Here is a 19,694-nt window from a genome sequence, read left to right as displayed (position 1 = left end):
TCTATATAAAGGTCTCTCTAATTAGTCTGACTTATTTTTCATACTTTTGATAAATTATTCTGTAGCCTTTCAAATTTACTTTTTAAAAGGAATTCAAGTTTCATTCAAAAATCTTAACCTATTAAATTTTAAGATGAAAACCTTCTTCTACTTTCAATTCAATTCTAGTTGCATTTAAAAATGTTAACCTACATATTAAATTTAAGGATAAAAACCTTCTTCCTTTATTTTCATTGAAAGAGCTAAGCAATTTCTAAGATTTTGTGCAAGACTCTTTGATTAGTACTTATGTATGTATTTCGAGTTGGTTTTAAACGTTTATTTTACAGAGAAAACCCTTTAAAAGATACTTTACGCCATTTTAAAATCTTTCTATTGTTTTATGATACACAACAAATGAGAATAATGGAACTTTACTTCACTTTAAATTCACTTTCCTTTTCTCTGAGTTGAAAGTTATACCTTTAGTATATAATAAAACCAAATCGAAAAGTGCTTAAATTCATCCATAAACCATCATCATCACCATCGTAGAGATTTATTTCAATTCAACAAACCAATTAAATTGATATTCAATGACCCACTTCATGTTCTCTTCTGTCTCTAGATACTTACGCACTGTGTGGGTAGATATTTCTATATGTAAAAGGGATTCCCATTCAACATTGGTGTTTTCCTAATTCAGTTGGAGTCTTCTTGGTAAAATATCTTATGCCATACCTATTTAATGTGTCCGCACCTGGTACACCATAATAAAAAAGAAAGAACATCATTCCAAAAACTCACCATCAGTATGGGGCAGCAAGACTCCAATACCTAATGCCTATAGAGATTCTATTTTCAAAACAGAACATCCTAGCAGAGAAAACCCCTTAATGGAATCAATAAAATGTCTCTTATCGTCTTATTGTCATCCTCATGATTCCTTGTGACGAGGAAGAGGAGAGGCTTCGGGAGAAATAAAGAAGATTTGAAGCAAGTCGCAATGGAAATGTAATCGTCTAAATTGTGCCTTAGGGGTGGAATCGATAAATTTATTTGGGATCCTATTTGTTTTTTTTTTCTCCCTTAAATTTTTGCCAAATATACTTTTTTCATGCCTATGTTACTTTTCTACTTTCTTTATAATATAAGTCACTTGTAGTAAATTATTCAAAAAATATAAATTCTATTTTCTTATTTTTTTTTCGTTTCAGGTAAACTTAATTTTGAATATAAAAAATATAAAGCCAGTTTCTACGTGTTCATACGTAGATAGATACACAACATTGTATCAATAAAAGTGAGTAGAATTTTATAAATCGTTAAATTGAAAGAGTTTTTGAGAGGAGCTTGAAGACGTTATACATGATGTGTGTGATATTTGATGTAATATTTTATGCAAATATGAAGCTAAAAAAAAACCAACACGATGGTGATGGTTCGATGAAATATTGCAAAACTTATTGGAAAAATGAAAGATCAAAGATACAAAGTTTTGACAGCTCGCAATGATGTTTGAAATTTACGAAATTTAAATATTTAATATATTACTATCTATAAAATAAGAAAATAAAAAAATACGCATATTTTGTATAGTATCCGCGAAATAACTTTTTTTTTTCAAATGCTATAAAAACATCGAGAGAAGTTCCGCCGTCCTATTGGAACCAAATGCTACCAATATCCTGCTCTTCAATTTTTGTGAACAATAATTCATTCAAAGGGCCCGATAACGATTGCAATGGCCACTCATTTCTCATTTTCGATGAAAAATGGCCCTATTATCCCTCTGGACCAATAACCGCACTAAAAGGTGCTTCGTTTTCAAGGTATGCGTGCTGGTTTCTGTTACCAAAACCCGCCAAGATGAAAATGAGCTTAATCTGAATAGATGTTTTTTTTTTTTGCCAAAATCGGCATCTTCTCTAACCGTTGTTTAAGCGTATACACAACCATATTCGTTCAGCGGAAGGATAAAACTAACTAACTGTCAAACCAGACATGACCTTAGTAGTACCATTCATGAAATAAGCTATAGTTAAAAAAAAAAATTTAGATAACGGACCCTATATATTTTAAAGGGTGCTCTAGGTAAGGTTAGGTTATAGTGGCTGTTCAAGATGGAAACGGACACACTTAGGCCAGTTTAATGGGCCATTGTGATACCACATGAATCTTGAGGCTTCCTCCTAAGCTCAATGGAACCAGTTAGAGTCCCTTACGAAACGTGAGAGGCTGATTATACTGATATGATTTAGATCGTTTAGATCGTTAAAGAAGAATTCTCCTAGGTAATTCTTGCGTTTTCGAGCTAGAGCAGGGCATGTGCAGAGAAGATGAAGAACCGTTTCTTCCTCTTCCTCGTCCATACAGCTTCTGCAAAAGTCATTTGAGAATACGCCTAGTCTCGTGGCGTGCTTTCCTATTAGACAGTGACCGGTTATGACACCTATTATCGAGCTTTTATGCGATCTGCTTAGAGAGAGCAAGCACCTTGAACGTTTTAAATCCAGTGTTGGCCAGATGTTTTTTGTGGCTTGACACGTGGTGATGTTGGTCCACCTGGTGCCTGCCCTCCTCGCAGCGTCCAGCATTAGTAGCAGTTTACAAGTAGCGATTGGTATGCCAGTACTTGCCAAACGTGGTAGGATAGGCTGTACTGTACCGTTCCTGGCGAGTTCATCTGCCTTACAGTTACCTGGAATGTCTCTATGGCCGGCACCCAGCATAGGTGAATATTAAACTGCTGCGCCATCTCCATTAGAGATGATCGACAGTTATGGACTGTTATAGAGTTTGTAGAGACAGAGTCCAGAGATTTGATAGCGGCCTAGCTGTCGGAGAAAATACGGATATCAGATGTTGATATCACGTTTTCTTTGAGCCAAGACAAGACTTCCTTAATCGCCAAAAGTTCCGCCTGGAACACGCTACAATGATTGGGAAGGCGGAATGAGAGACTTAATTTCAGTCGTTCAGAGTACACACCACCACCAACCCCTTCTTTGGTTTTTGAGCCATCTGTGTAAAAATGGATTGACTCATCCTCCAAGAATGTCCTATCCTCCCAAAAAGATCTGGTAGGTATAGAAATCTGGAAATTCCAGTCGAATTGTAGTTGGGGGATGGTGTAGTCTGTGTGCTTTGGAATTGATTCTAAGTACCTTAGAATTACGGAGTGGCCAATGTTGTTGTTAGTCCACTGCGACGAAGCATTGAGGCGAATAGCCAAGCTTGCAGCTATTTGTTTGCCAAATATGTCAAGAGGTGTAAGGTAGAGCAAGGTGTTCAGTGCTGCAGACGGGGTCGTGCGAAACGATCTGCTTATACACAGGCAGGCTGAACGTTGGACTTTATTTAACTTATCCCTGTTTATACCTTTCTCTAAAGCAGTCCACTATACTGCCACACCGTACGTTAAAATCGGTCTAATTACCGATGTGTATAGCCAATGCGTGATTCTGGGCTGTAAACCCCATTTAATACCAATAGCTTTTTTGCAAGAAAAGAGAGCTACAGTAGCTTTTTTGACTCTTTCCTGTACGTTGCGTTTCCAATTTAGTTTTTTGTCTATGACAAGACCTAGGTATTTAGCCTCGTCTGAGAATTTTAATTGGATTCCTTTAATATAAGGAGGGTTGTCAAATGGAATTTTGTATCTCCTCGAAAATAAGACCAGATCGGTTTTGTGTGGGTTAACACCCAGTCCACACCGATCAGCCCAAAGTATTAGTCTGTCTAAGGCATTTTGTAAGAGTTCTTTTAGGATATTAAGATGCACCCTGAGGGTGCTCTAACTTATACGAAAGTTTTAAACTTTAAAACATTCAGTTATTTTATTTTTGAAAGGAACAAGTTTCAAGAAAATCATTTCAGAGGCATATTTAGGTAGTGAAGATGACTATCAAACAGAATAGCGGACAATTTTACAACATAACGTAATATCTATAATACAATTTGAGATAGAAAGGTAAAAACGAATTCATTCAAGTGATTAAACACTTCAATTTTTTAAGATACAAAAGTTCACTGAGGCGTATACCTAATTTTCTTCTTTTTTTGTTGATATTTTGTACAATTTTTCTTTGCGCTTTAACTTCTTAAATGACTTATTTTAATAGTTCCGATTAAAACTTGTGATTTGTCTTTTCGTTTCAAGGTCGCTAGAATACGAATCCGTCAAGTCATTGACTCACCTAGACCTCAAGGCTCCATTGTGATACCACTAATGAGGCTACTCATGGGGGAGTAAGAACTTAAACAAACCATTTTGTACTCTTAATAAAGTTAGAGAGACGTTTTGTGTAAATCGTTGCCAGTTCACTGGTATTATCGAAGAAGGGATTACCGAGGAAATTATTCCTTCTAATGGAGAGTGCTGGACATGTACATAGAAGGTGTTGGACTGTTTCCTCTTCCTCCTCGTCCATGCAGCTTCTACAGAAGTCATTTAAGTAGACCCCTAGCCTTGAATCATGTCTTCCTATGAGGCAGTGTCCCGTTATTACTCCAGTTGTAGAGCTTATACTTTGTCTGCTCAGTGATATCAAGCTTTTTGACCGTTTCAAGTTTATGCTTGGCCATATTTGCTTGGTTGCTAGGCAGGTGGTACTCTGTGACCATCTAGCATTTGTTGATTCTAGAGCATATTGCTTGAGAAGATATTTGCATGTAGCAAGTGGTGTTCCTATGTTATGTTTTTGTCTAATATTAGGCAGAAGGGTTCCTTTTTTGGCGAGCCAATCGGCTTTGCAATTTCCCGGAATGTCTCTGTGGCCCGGCACCCAAATGAGGTGAATATTAAACTGTTCCATCATCTCATTCAGAGAGGATCGACAATCGTGGACTATTTGAGAGTTTTTGGAGACAGACGCGAGAGATATAACGTTTTCTTTGAGCCAGGATAGTGCTTCTTTAATCGCCATTACTTCTGCCTGGAATACACTACATTGATTGGGAAGTCTATATGATAGACTGAGATTCGGTTGTTCCAAATAGAAACTACTTCCAACTCCGTGATCGGTCTTTGAACCGTCTGTATAGAAGTGTACCGCATCGTCTTCGAGGGGTCTCTCTTCTTCCCAGGAGGATCTTGAGGGGATGGACATATGAAAGCTTTTACATAATACCATTTTTGGGGTGGTATAGTTTAAGCGATCTGGGATAGATCTGAAATTGTCTAGAATAGTAGTATGTCTAGTATTGCTACTGTTCCATTGAGAGGTGGCTCTAAGCCTCACACATGAGTTGGCTGCTAACAGCTGGACTTTGATGAGCTTATTTAGATTTACCATCTTGTCTAGTGCGGTCCACAATACGACAACTCCATAAATGAGTATCGGTCTGATTACCGAAGTGTTTAGCCAGTGGGTTATTTTTGGGGAGAAGACCCATTTTGATCCTAAGGCCTTTTTACAAGTAAAAAGCGATACAGTAGCCTTTTTTACTCTTTCATCAATATTTGCCTTCCAATTTAGTTTTTTTTTTTAAATGAGGCCTAAATATTAAGCTTAGTCGAAAAAGCTTAATGGTATTCCTTTGGGTGGGCTAATCTGAGGAATTGTACACCTCTTCGAAAAGAGTATTAGTTCTGTTTTATGTAGATTGACGTCCAAGCCACATTACTTAGCCCATTTTGTTAGCCTATTTAAGGCATTTTGTAGGAGTTCCGAGAGAACTTGGGGGTGCTTCCCAGATACGGATATTGCAACGTCGTCAGCATAGGCAATCACCTTGAAACCCTCTGCTTCCAATGATGTAAGTAGGTCGTTTACTACCATGTTCCATAAAAGAGGCGAAAGGACCCCACCTTGGGGGGTGCCTCGATTCACGGATCTGGTGGTAGTAAAACTTCTCATGCTAGAAGTTAGTGTCCTGCTTTTGAGCATGAGACTTATAAGGTCTATGAGCGATTTCTCTAATTTCAGCTTATCCATTGCTGTTGTGATCGCCTGGTAACTGACGTTGTTGAAAGCTCCTTCAATATCTAGGAACGCTACTAAGTTATATTCTTTATATTCGAGGGAATGTTTATTAATACGTACCAGCGAGTGAAGTGCTGATTCTACTGATTTTCCCTTAGAGTAGGTATGTTGAGATGTGGAAATGAGACATGGCTTTAAGTTATGTCAATCAATCTTTTCAAGGTTTTAAGAAGGAAGGGTGATAGGCTGATTGGTCGTAGATCTTTAAAGTTAACGTGAGAGGGTTTCCTTGCTTTAGGAATCAAGACTACTTTTGCCATTCTCCAGGCTTTGGGAATATATCTCAACCTTAAACAGCTTGTCAGAATTATTTCCAAAGGTGGAATGATCATGTCTGAGCACCTTTGTAGTTCGGCCGGAATGATTCCGTCTGCTCCTGGAGATTTATATGGATCAATGCTGGCTCATTGCAGTTTTTCCCACGTTATTAGATCAACTAAATCGCTTGTAGAAGCTTGAGGCTCTGATGTTAAGTCGTTGACTATGTTTGAGCTACCTGGAAAGTGGGTTTCCAATAACAGATTAAGAGATTCTTCATCTGTGATAGTCCACGTGCCCGCTTCAGTCTTTAAAGCACTGGGTATTGTTGAACTTTTTGAGAGAATTTTCCAGAGTCTTGAGGCTTCTGAAGTATTTTCTATTTTACCACAAACATTTCTCCAAGAAGACCTCTTACTCTTCCTTAATTCTTTTTCATATTGCTTTAGAGCTTGTTTGTATAAGTCCCAGTCAGAAGGAGATCTAGTGTACTTAGATTTATTGAAGATTTTGCGACAGCTCTTACTGAATGGTTCTAGTTCTTTACGCCACCAATGAGGTTTCTTTTTACCCTTTAAAATGGTTACAGGGCATGAAGTTCTGATTGATTCATTAAAGGCTTCGGTGAGATGATTCACAGAAAGGTCTAGTTTATCTTTACTGGAGGAGCTTTTAAGAAGGTTGTGATCAAGCAGTTCTGCTAGTACCTCCCTATATCACTCCCAGTTAGTATGACGGTGAATTCGAAAACCCGTAGATGTATTTGCCACATCTTTGAACTCAAACTGAATATATTTGTGGTCAGAGAAGGAATTCTCTTTTGAGACATGCCAGTTTAAGTTCAGATTGTGGATCGAGTCAGAGGTAAGTGTAATATCTAGTACTTCTTTCCTATTCTTGGTTTCAAAAGTGGGTTCATTACCAATATTACTTATAAGTAGGTTAGTGCTTAGTAAGTAATCAAATAAGGACTCACCTCTCTCATCTATATCAGAGCTACCCCATAATGTGTGATGGACGTTAGCGTCCGAACCGCGCAATTGCCTCCCTCAAGGTGTCTCCTGGTTGTCATACTTGGATGCATAGTATGTTTGAAGAGACAGCATTACCTTCAGCCCCATACTGTACCGGAGATGTCGCAATGCTACTAGTTTTTCTCGCTATGACTATTCTCATTATGGCCAAATTAACTATGCTTACAACTTTTTATCCAATGGAAATCTAAGCCATACAGTATAACGTTCACACCCATACTGATATATTTCCTTCCGTGCATTTCAGTTTTGAGGACTAAAAACAAACAAGGATCAGCTGCAAAGGCTTTTAAATTTGACTCAATGCGTTATTGCGTGCCACATTCAGTAGAAAAAAATGAATTGAATCCGTGTAGACCAATAGCCACTTCGCATGCTTATAGAGTGAGTGAAGATAGCCCCCCTTTTTCCATTTTCCAATTTTTGAAAAATGTTCCAGGTTGTTCCCGGTATGTTCCGCATTGTTCCAAAGTTTTTTTTTTGAAAAATACCCAAAAATGGGGGTCTTAGAACCCAATAACTGATTTGGCTTAGCCCTCCCCCATTTTTGAAAATCGATTTTTTGAACATTGTTCCAGGTTGTTCCAGTTGTTCTGAACATTGTTTCAAATTTTTGGACCTCTATGATCTAAATTTTAAAAAATATGGGAAATTCCAACTTTTTATACTTTTTTAGATTCTAAAAAGTGTTCTAACCATTCTTCCAAGAACTAAGTGTCTTGAAATGCATATTTTAATAGATATTGCCCCCGAATTTTTGTTTCAAAAATGCACAATACGTCTCCCGATTTTTGTTTGTTTTTTTCTTAAGCCTACATTTTAATAAAACGTGACTAACCACGTATGCTGGAACCAAAACTAGGCCTTCAACCTATTATTTACACTGATGATCGATCTTTCAAAACAAAATCTCAATGTATTTAAATTTTGTAAAAATTATTTTAGCTCCCCCTCTTCAAAAATCAAAAATTCAAAAAATGTTCCAATTCAAACCATACTTTCACCAGTTCGTGTCCTCATTTCGTCCAAAACCATAAGCAAGAACGAAAATTATAATATTTCCCCTTCCTAGTGCCATCCCTTGAAAAATTAAAATTTTAAGCAACAACTTTATTCATTCAGCAAAGACCAAAAGGTCTTTAAAATTCCGACTCTATGAAATCAATAATGATTATGCCTATATTAAAAAAAAAACATCCCTACCTCCCCTTCCCCCTTTACCGACAACCACAATTAAAAAAATATTTGAATATACATAATCACTCACATCAAATTGTTCCAAAATTTCATTAAAATATGTACAAAAATGAAGATATTAAGTCCAAATAAAACTTAAAAAGTTACCCTTTTGTTACCCATTTCCGAAATTCGAAATTCCAAAACTTATTCCCAATTGTTCCGGGGCTCTTTTAAATTGTTTAAGAGATTCGTTTCATAGAATTGATTTTTAGTGTGAAAAAATTAGAAAAAATTCGATCGATTCGAAAGATCGAATAAACAGCTTTTTCATAAAAAATAAAACCTAAAACAACATGACTCAAAGTTGGTTAAATTGTTTTTCTACTCAAAAGTCTTTCAAAAAATAATAATAGAAAACATTGTTGTCAAAATTTTGAGAAAAACCCGAAATTGATAGTTTTTTTACAAAATATACAAACCTAAACAAAAATTAATAAAAGTTCATAAAAATTGATTTTCGACTCAAATATGTTTTTAAAAATTTGGGATATTGGCTTCAAATTAATTTTATCGTACATAAAAAATATTGTTTTCAACATTCAGTTTAATTTTCACAAAAACTAAATTGACAGGTTTTCACAAAAAGAAGAACTCATAACTAAAAGTTGGTAAAAATTGAGGCTTAATTAATTTTCGGCTCAAATATCTTTCCAAAAAATTGAGATAATGGCTTCAACTTAATTTAATTTTATAAATAAAATTTTAAGATAAATCGAATATTTACAAAAAATATAAGCTTAAACAAACAATACTAAAACTTCGTAAAAGTCCGACCCAAATATCTTTTCAAAGTTTAAAAATATTGGCTTTTATCACACAGAAAATATTGTCTTCGACAATCAAAATCTTTTATTAAAATCCAATAGACATTTTTTTCATGCAAAATTAAAATCTATTGCAAGTTTTCAGTGTGGGTCGCATCCCAGCCTCTTTTTTAACTTAATCTATTTACATGGGCTTTTATAAATATCAACGTCAATATTTTTAGTTAAACTTTTGCCTACATTCTTGTTTCTTCAGATGAGCTGTTTTAAACTTAAAACATTTTCATTAAACAATTTTGAAGGACAAAATTGTCTCTTAAGGAATTCGGAGTAGGAGGATACAAGAAGGACAATTTTACACTCGAAAGAAGAAGTCTTTTAGATATTGTTTTTACCGGGAATAACTGATGAACAACCTATCCAAAATAATAAAAGGCTTGGATTCGATCTTTATTGATAACTTTTCATTCTTGCCCCTAGAAACTCTTGCCGTATAATTTTTTTTTTCCAAACAAATTTTCTTATCATCATCACATTTTCTTATGACGAATTAAACTTTCAAAAATTGTCAAAACATGCCATGTACAACTTAACTTTGGATATCAAAAAAATTGAAAACCATATAAAAGTAAACATGACGTGAACTTTAACCTTTAAATGATCTACACTAAAAAACTGTGCCTACTTTATTCATAGTTCTTCGCAATGCACCATCTTTTCTGATACACCAAGAAGGAAGACTCAACTAATTTTTATACTTAACGAAACCATTTTAATGATTATAATTATTATAGATTCTCAATTTTCTACTTGTGCAGTTAACCTTTTTTATTACATTTATGCTCAAGGCATATTAAAACCGGTTCAAAACAAACTATTATATAAAAGCAAAGACACCTTTTTTAAAAAATTAAACACAAAATTTGCTTTTCGTTTCGTTTTTGCAGTAAGGAGGCTGCAAGAAGTTGTGTTTTCTTTAGTTTAGCTTGTCGCCATTTATTGTTTACGACAGACTTATTTAATGAGCTTTATTATACCTTTTATAAGCATCTCTTTTCTTGGTCTAGTAATATCATATACTTGGCTTTGGTGGCTTAAATTTATGTTATTTTTGTAGTCCATTGAGAAGATCTTTCTTTATATGTTGGCAAGTTGTAAGGTATAGAAACTTGTATACTTTACTTCCCTTTTTAACCATTATTTCCCTTACCTATGCCTTGACACTTACATAATGGGCAGAGCATATTATACTCTTAAGGAAGGTATATGCACTCTCTCTCTATAGACTATAGTCAAGAGTGGATAGTTTTTAATTGGAAGTGATCTTCAAGTATGGATGGCATATAGGCTTTTTATGTTGCCAGTTTTTTAACCGCTTGTGTTTGATGCTTCTCATGTTCGAAAGTCGCGGATTAATTAAACCATATACGCGGTTCGATAGCATAAAAAGCCCGTGAAACGATGCCGATGAAGACGAGGACGAGGACGTAAACGAAACGAAACTAAGACGCGCCAGCATCAGTGTGGTGATGCGGGGACTTTGAGTACCCATTACCTATATGCTGCTACGCAATGCATAGTCTTTAAAAATTCATTGGCCATAACTGCGTCTTATAGCTTAGAATGCTTTAGTTTACTTGTGCATTGCCTACACGCTCCTTTTGTGTGATCTGCATAACAGCTCTATGGAACAGGAAAATACTTTTAGTGTCTAGGACGTTGCTGTGGGCTGTTTTCGTTCAAGTCCAAATCCAAGTCCAAGTCCAATCCAGATAGCTACGAAAAAAAGTGCAACCATCTGCTCTGTGAATCTCGATATAGGGATGACTGTTCTGTTGTTCCTTTTTCCTCCATCTTTGTAGGTCGCTGATCTTACACGGTCTTCTAATTAGCCATCGGCCTCTGCCAGGCATCTTTTCAGCTCAGAACTGATGCAGCTTCAAAAGTCCAAAACTTTGTTCTAAATGACGATGCCATGCGATGGTGGTGTAGGGAGTGAGACAAATAAAACTCAACATGGTATCCCTCTTGTGGTATCAGATGTAATTGGATTATTTGACCATCACTGGTCGTCGTCGTCGTCGTCTTCGTCGTTGTCTTCTTAGACGAAGGATGCCTTCATGCCATGGCACTTTTCTGATTAAGCCATACTTAAATACCAGATAATTACATGTGCATTTGTTGGCAATGTAATAATACAGGATCGCGACAAACTGGAAAGGAGATGGACCCAAAAGCACATGCAATCAGAATGATTGATGTCATCTTGTTCCCAGGCACACTGCAGAAAATCGAGAGTACTTTCGATGATAACGCGCCTTAATCTCTTCTCAGATTCAAATGAATCAATCATTCGCACTTTTATTGCGTTTTGTTATTGCAGAATGAATGATTAATTGCCCTTGGGAGTGCATCTAGGATAAGTGGAACATCTACGCAGAGGGTACATCATCCTGCGCAATGATTACGACGACAACGACGAATGGATAGATGGCGCAGTAAATGTCGTATCGGAGATAAAACCAACGTGTTCGCCATAACTGATGTGGATGATTTTTAGTTTTGTTTTAAACTTTTTCGTTTGCATTTTTATTTAGGTATGTAAATTTTACTTTCAACGAATAAAATGTCCTTGCAGTGGGTTGTTTTAAACATCTGGTGCCTTAAGGCCATCTATGTATAAGAGGAATAGAGGACTGAAATGGGATCATTGTAGATACGTGTGGAGGAAAATTTGTAGTCCATTAATTTTACGATTTGATCTATTTTGACAGATTTACTTGAGTGTAATTTAGATTTAACTAATTTCTGTTTCTGAGTCTTTCTATCTGTCAATGTGGGAATCTAAGCCAGATTAATCTTTTTTGTGGCATTGCTCATATGGGGCACATACTTTTTGGATATTATCGTGCCATTTTAAATCACAGTGATTTGAATATTATAGAATAAGGATTTTGAGAACTTATTAGAAATCAGATTATAATTTTTACATCGTATTGAATGCTTTTCAAGACTAAGGTATACTTTAAAATTTAACTATTTCTTGGCACAGAATCCCGAAAACATTTGGTGTATGTTGTATTTTTGTTATAAGTTTTTCAGCAATTCGTCCAAATTTACTTTGGAATTTTCTGTTCAGATATTTTATAGCCTTTGGCGATAAGAGTAAATAAGAATTTTTATTAAAAAAAAAAAATCATTATAGAAGTTGTTCACAAAACAATTAAATTGTCAACAAATTTTGACGAAATATTCGATTATTCTTGTTGTTCCAAAGAAAAAAGTCAAAGTGTGTTAAATCATTAGAACTCAGTAGCCAATTGTGATCACCCGTTTGAGAAATAATATGGTCACTGAACTTTTTTTTTTCGTTGGAACTCATTTTCGAATAAGTAACGTAAACTCACATTGACGATAAAGAGGCTTTTCAAAACTAATTTTTGGATTTTCCCAGATTTAAATGCGACAACTCTTATTATTGTTAACATTTCCTTCAAGTTAAAAATGAGCATCATCATTGAAGATGATGTTTTGATAAAAAACCAGCAAAATTAATTTGCTACCTTGAGTTCTGGTGTTTTACTCAAATTTAAAAGCCCAAATACCTATGTAAGTCTCTTGCACGGTTTCGATTCCTTGAACTTCCTTTACCTTTTAAGTAATTTCAATGAATTGTAAAACTATGTGTTACTTCTTTTATTTTTAGCAATTAAGTAGTTTTTACTTGCTAAGCGTTAAAAGATGACAGCTTGAAAATCGTAAGTTGCTCAAAAAGCTGACTATTCAAATTGAAACCTCTTATTGGAAAACTTTATATGACTAAGTTGAAGATGAATTGGCAATAACTTATAAATATACATACATATATAAGAGACTTATAAAAGTCATCACTATTTAGTACCCGTGACATGGTGGTTAGTGCGTTGGACTGTCATGCCAGAGGTCTTACGTTCAATCCCTGCCTATGCCATCAAAAGTTTTTTTCATGGGATCAAATCATGACAGGCATGAAACCTTATGACGGTGCTCTAGAGATACAAACGTTTCAGTTATGCAACGGTCACCTATCAGTTTAAGGGTTTATTTTAATTCTGTCCGAGGGACTCAAATGAGTATATTGTGATCACCTGCCCAGATGTGGGAATTATACTCGAGTTTAGGACGAATATACGCTTTATATATATATTTATAGCTTGATCAGAAGGTAAAAATACTTCTTCCATTTTCGGAGAAAACCGAAACACTTTGCAGCATTTTTGATCACTCCACAACAAGTGGGTTGTAATTCACATACCTAACACTGAAAGCTGTTCTGTCTCTTCCCCCAATGACACTATCCATGAGTGGTATAGTGTCATTGGAGAAGGGCTACGCTTTTGCGATAGTGGACAGCATTGAGTTTTCGGAACATTAAATTCTACACGATTTTTGATTCCCCTAACTTAAAAACCTTATCACCAGCTGACGTTGCTAGTCCACATCCGAAGAACAAGGAACGAATTTAAAAACGAATATGAGAAGCTGAGGGTACTATCATCAGCGAAACAATTTATTGGGTTACAAGTTTCTGACAAAAGGTCATTCATAAAAATAAGGGCCATCGAATTTGTGTATATTAAGGTCTTTTAGCACTTTAGTAACCGCACGAGTGCGAAAGAAGATTTGTCCCAACAAATCGTTTACGCTCTCAAGAACAGGAGGACTCATGACACCCACAGGTAGAGTCGAATATCAAGTAAACTGTTCTACAAGCAAATTAGCTTTATCAATCGAGCTCACATTAGGGGTTCCGCATGTTTTTTACAAATCACCAAAATGTTTACTACCTTTGGGATATTGTAGTATTTTGTGCCTTAATTTCTGTTCATGCAAAAATTTAGTTCGTCGAATATGACCGTTGCAGGTATTTCTAGCTTGTTTTAACTTATTCCGGTTTTCCTCAGTGGGGTTTGTTTTATAAGTCCGGAAACTTACATCTTTGATGCAAACCTCTTTTCAGCTCAAATCAAACCATGAGTTTTCCTTGGGTTTGATTGATTCTACCCTATTCGGTATAAAATTTCTCATTTCACAAAAAAATTAATTTGTAACCATATCTGCGCTTTAAAAATAATGTTGTTAACAGCTATTCCTGAATTGAAGCTGAAATCAGAGTTCGGATACGAAATAAGCACAAAACAACAAAATCAATTATTCTAAAACCACAAAGGAATTAATTTCAAAACTCAAAATAGAATTAAAACTCACTGAACTCACTTCTCTCAAGAACTACGTTTCATATTTGTATTTTTTCCATTTTTAGAAAGATATGTTTAAAAAACGTGATCTAAAACAAAAGTTATTCCAGTTCTGGTCATCAAATCCCTTTGAAAAACTATTGTTTAAGCCACAAAACAGTATAATTTAAATAAACAGTAATATTGTTTTACCTTAGTATTTATTATCGATGTCTTACACTCTGATCTTAAACTTGTCTGGCAAATATCCAGGAACCCTTTGATTCAACTCAAATTAAGCCATTTCTCCCAAATAACAACCTTTTACTTTTCAACAATTACAAAATCTTTCAAAATCAATGAATTTCATAGTTAAACATATTTGTTTCCGACGTCATAATAACAAATGTCCTAAAGCAATATACAACTTACAGTGGGCTACAAAACACCACACTCATCAACCAAGCCAACCGAACCGCTACAAGATCGACAAGTTCATACCTCATCCACTCTTGAGTATCTTACGAATAAAAAAAACATCACTAATTCACTTTCATTGCCATCATCAACAGATCGATGGTCGTCGACGGTCGTTGGTTCGAACAGATAACAAACAACCCAACTTTAAACCTGGCTTAAACCTTCAACCAAACAACAAGATTCGAGGTTCTTAAGCTGTTCGATCAAACCTCACGATCAGTAAGTGAGAAAACGTGATCGCGATCGGTTCCACCTGTTCGTCGGACAGGTAAAACTTTCCAACTAATACTCTTCCAAGTCAAGGAAGACAAAATTATAAGCCAAGAGCAAAAGATACAACAACAACAAAAATACTGCATTTGTTTCTGAATACACTTATCCGCATTGTCGCATACTTATGTACGTTAGTGACGTGTGTTTTGATAGAATTTGTCGTCTTAGGTTATTTTCTGGGTATTTGTGTTTCCATCTCGAGGATAACAGAAAAGTTGAAGGCGACCGAAGAACGCACGCACTCACTCACGGTCGGACGGACGGACGTTTCTTCACACCTCGCTCAAAAGTGTTGACTAAAGTGTTAATGAAATTCGTATTTCGCGGTTGCGAGGATTACGTTGTCGTACATGCGCTGCGCATAGTTCCTACAAAAAAACGCCTCTGTCCTTTCTCCGTCTTGCATACATAAGAATAGTTCCATTTTTGCCCACTCAAATAAGGGACTCAACATAAAACCAAGTGGGAAATTCATTCACTGTAAATTTAATTGTGAATGCGAAACCGCTGGAGATCGAAGTGTTACGCGTCCCACGCAAATCGCATTTATCCGTTGAATCAGTCAGCAGCGTGTAACAAGGATTCGTTTTTCGCTTGCTCCCGGGTGTTGTTTTGAGTTCTCCCTAGTCCGAGTTCAAGTCCCAGTCCCAAGTTCGAATGTGTGTTATACTGTTTGAATAGAATACGCCGAGCTGTTTCATTAGAACGGGCAATAAATCACAACTTGGAACGCTTACCACGAGTATAAGCGGAACCCCAAACAAAAGTGAATAAGTGCGTTCGAACATTCTGTTATAAGCCAAAAGGTTTACCTGTGGTCATTTACATTGCTTCTGGTACGGCATCGCTATTGTATAATCGTAAAATAAGCCGTAAAGGCTGTGATTTGATTTCAAAGATTCGGTTTCGAAAAAAAATTTAAATAAAGCCTTTCGATCGATTGTGAACACCTGGATATCGCATAAAGGTAGTTTACGACGAACGCCGCTGCCGCGACGAGTACAGTGAAGTGAGGGTGTGTGTCGGAGTTCGGAGTGGAATTTAGAAAGAACCCACTGGAATAACACCAGGGCTAGTAATAGTATAGTGCCTGTTCCTATGCCATTGGGCGTTGGATTTTTTCAGAACCATCTCGGACAACTGCTGAATGGATAAATAGCAATAAAATTATACGGAGACGAAGGTGGGTTTGGCTGACTGAGCTGAGCTGCGAGCTGAGGCCAGTTTTGATATCGCGCTTATGCTGCATGTTGGTGGATATGGATATGGACTTGGACTTGGCTTCTCTGCTTTTCAGAAGCCATGTCAGCCTTAACTCGTACATATACCACTGAATGTGTGCTAAGTTGTGATTTTTTGTGTTTAAATGCATGAATCGTCGTCAACGACGGCTTGTCGTCGTCTTCGCGCACAGGTTCTTTTTGGAACTCTTTCTCTACTTGTAAACGAACGAATGAAGCACCTATGTAGGTGATGCGGTGACGAGGGAAAAGGGAAGAGATTTTAATACTTTTCTAAGGAATTCCCTGAAGTCACTTATATGTTACATCAACATTTTGCTATAGGTCTATCTTCTTCTCTAACCCATAACGCGGACATTAGCAACGCGAGTCATTCTTGTTATTTTTTTATTCTTCAAGACGCTAAATGCCTTCACATAGATATTATGGTAATCTTGGTTAAGCCAGAAGGATTTAACATGCTGTTCTATCACAAAGTTATTACCTTGATTGTATAGATGGGCTCGTTTTGTTGTATAAAAATGAGTGTGTACAATATTTTTCTTCAAAAAAGTATTTTTCGATAAGAATAGAAACGCTTCTTATAACAAATGGTTTTGAGTGAAATGTTCGTTTTGTTGGAGCTACCACAAGAACTCGTGTTTCTGTAGAGTGGCTTGGGGACGTTAGCAAAAATGAACACAGTAATGAGTTGAAATTTATTCGTGTCCCCTGAATGCTTTTTATCATAAAATGAGCCATAACTGAGATATTTTTATTATGTGTCATTTGATTTTTTTAAAGAAATGTTTTAATAAAAATTCACTTAAGGTGCCTTTTTAAAGTTGAGGTTTTTTATTTAGATTTTTGATTTATCTCGTTGGCATGCGGTTTCATATTTTTGAATATTGCGATAGGAAGTCAGAAATACCTCAATATTTGTATGTAATTTTGTTGATTCTGCTATTTTAGGTTTAATCAAAACTAAAACCTTGACACCCGTAAGTCATTCTATGTAAGGCAAACGAAATCTTACAGCGTTTTTATTTTGACAAACTATTAGTTGTCTTTCCTTCCAAAAAGAGTCTTAAAAGTCAATAATTGATTTTGGATAATTGAATATTTAGAGAAAATTTTTAGAGTTTTTTTAATTAATTGTTCATATTATTTTCGTTTAAGGAAATAAAAAAACTAATTAAATATTATTCACCAAAGAACTAACTATTTGTTTTATATTGAAACATAAATGGCGGGTTTTCAATAGCTATATTCTTTTCTGAGACCTACAATTTAAGGGACCTACAATTTAAGTCCGAATCCGAACGGCTAGTTTGAGAAAGCACTTTTTCATGACAAGAATTACTCTTGAAGGATTTGTCAATTCCTCGCAAGAGGCAGTACCCGCGAAAATTACTTTTTTAAATTAAGGTGGCACAGGCAGATATTGCACTCAAGACCCCTTGCATGACAGTCCAACGCACTAACCATCATGCTACGGGTACTGCTAAAGTCAATCACTGAAGCTTTAATCTCTAATTTTGATTCATTAAAAATCAGAAACCAGAAAAATTATTTTAGCCGTTTCTTTTCATTTCATAAATTTATAATTTCTATGGAAAACTCCTAAACCCAAGATTATGAAAAAAAATATTTTCATGTGTAATACTGTGGAAGCTTTTTGGACTAGGAACGTTTTGACATATTTTCATTTGTAAATCGACCCCTGAAATTTCACAAGTTTTAGCTTAAATGCGAAACTTATGATTTGTCAATAATGAAACGACATAAGTTTATTTGGCGCTTTAATTTCGTACACAGGACTTGAAACAAACATAAGCTTTGACATCAAAATAATTTTATGTTTTTTTTCTAAATATCTCATAATTTAAATTATCAAATTAATTTTTCAAGGACAGTGTCAGATCGTAAAAACTTTGAAATTTTTAAATCGATAAATACGACCGGTCACAGTAGCTCTCAATTACAGAACGTAAAACGCGATTTCCTGGGTTCGATTGTAAAATTTCGGTATTTTTAGAAGCACTTTAAATCCTGAATTTCCAGCAAGTGGCTTAACAATAAAATGTATCTCCATTAAAAACCAACAAAATTTGAGCTTAAAATTCAAATGTAATTCTTGTCTAATACATATTTAAAAAGGGGCTAAGATGCGACCCTAACTATTGAAGTTCCATCAACGCCCATCTGTAGATTTTTCAAAAAGTTTAATATTAATAACAATATTTTGTGTGTAGAAAAAAAACGAAAACCATTTTCTGACAGTTTTTGTTGTTTTTCTAAGTTTTCATGTTTTTTTTTAAGTCGATACTTGGATTTAAAAAAAAAAATAAAATTAAAGTTAGCCACAATATTTTGCATATGGTAAAATGACTTGGATTTCAATATCTGGGTTTGTTCCCGGAATTTTTATTTGAAAAATAAACTTTGCAGCATTTTTGGAAAGTTCTTATTTCTTATAAAACAACAAAATATCGGTTGGATTTTTCTAAGAACTCCAAAGTTAAGAAATGTTAGTTGCTATACTCCTCCGAAACGGCTTAACTAATTTCAATATAATTGCTATATGTAATTGCATCAACATCGCATTGCTATTTATTTCTAGCAAAGTATTCTCTAGAAATTATTTATATAACAAAACAAACGTTTGTCGGGTCAGCTAGTATCGTTATAAATTCACGAGATATTCAAATCGAACATCACTTTTTACAAATTTTGGGTAGTAAATTTTGATTCTTCTAAAAAATTAACTAAATATTAAAAAACAATAGCGTACAATTTTGAACAGTACTCTCTTAAACAATAAAACCGACCCTAGTTAAAGCAGTTCTTTATTTAAAAAGTCTTGTGTAAGACTTTCCTAAAATAACTATTCTCACTTATTTAATTTTTTAACATGTTTTTGTTTTGAGCTGTGGTAAAACATTCCATTGTTTTTTTTTTACTCACCTTAAGCCAATTCAGCTTTTCAGCTAAGATAACAGGCAATTTCGTGAGCAGAAAATGATTGCCCAATACAAGTTTGTCCAAATATTGTTTATTGTTTGGTGTCATAGTCTATTGAATCGGGTGTAGAAAAAGTATTGTTTTGTTGTGGTAAGAGTTATTTGTTGCATGCACCACAATCCAAGACAGTTTTCGTGATTGTTGATTTACAAGCACAAAAACATCTTCTCATCTTCAAATGAATTTGTTTAAACATAAAGTTAGACGGAACCTTTAGCGT

The 19,694-nt window shown here is 35.2% G+C and overlaps 1 protein-coding gene across 2 annotated transcripts in view; it reads left to right on the top strand.

Annotated features, from left to right (window-relative positions):
- The window catches only part of LOC129949432 (protein prickle), a 186,971-nt gene that overhangs the window by 46,654 nt on the left and 120,623 nt on the right, over window positions 1-19,694 (top strand). The window contains exon 1 of one of the 2 annotated variants that reach the window (XM_056060886.1): window positions 15,212-16,413. The exons of the other annotated variant lie outside the window; for it this stretch is intronic. The gene's annotated coding sequence lies outside the window, so the exon portion shown is untranslated. Of the gene's footprint in view, window positions 1-15,211; window positions 16,414-19,694 lie in introns of those variants that run through there. 2 annotated transcript variants of the gene reach the window in all.

This window comes from Eupeodes corollae, chromosome 3 (genome assembly GCF_945859685.1).
Source record: "Eupeodes corollae chromosome 3, idEupCoro1.1, whole genome shotgun sequence".
NCBI classification, from domain to species: Eukaryota; Metazoa; Arthropoda; class Insecta; order Diptera; family Syrphidae; genus Eupeodes; species Eupeodes corollae.
This window is presented reverse-complemented; position numbering and strand designations above follow the sequence as displayed.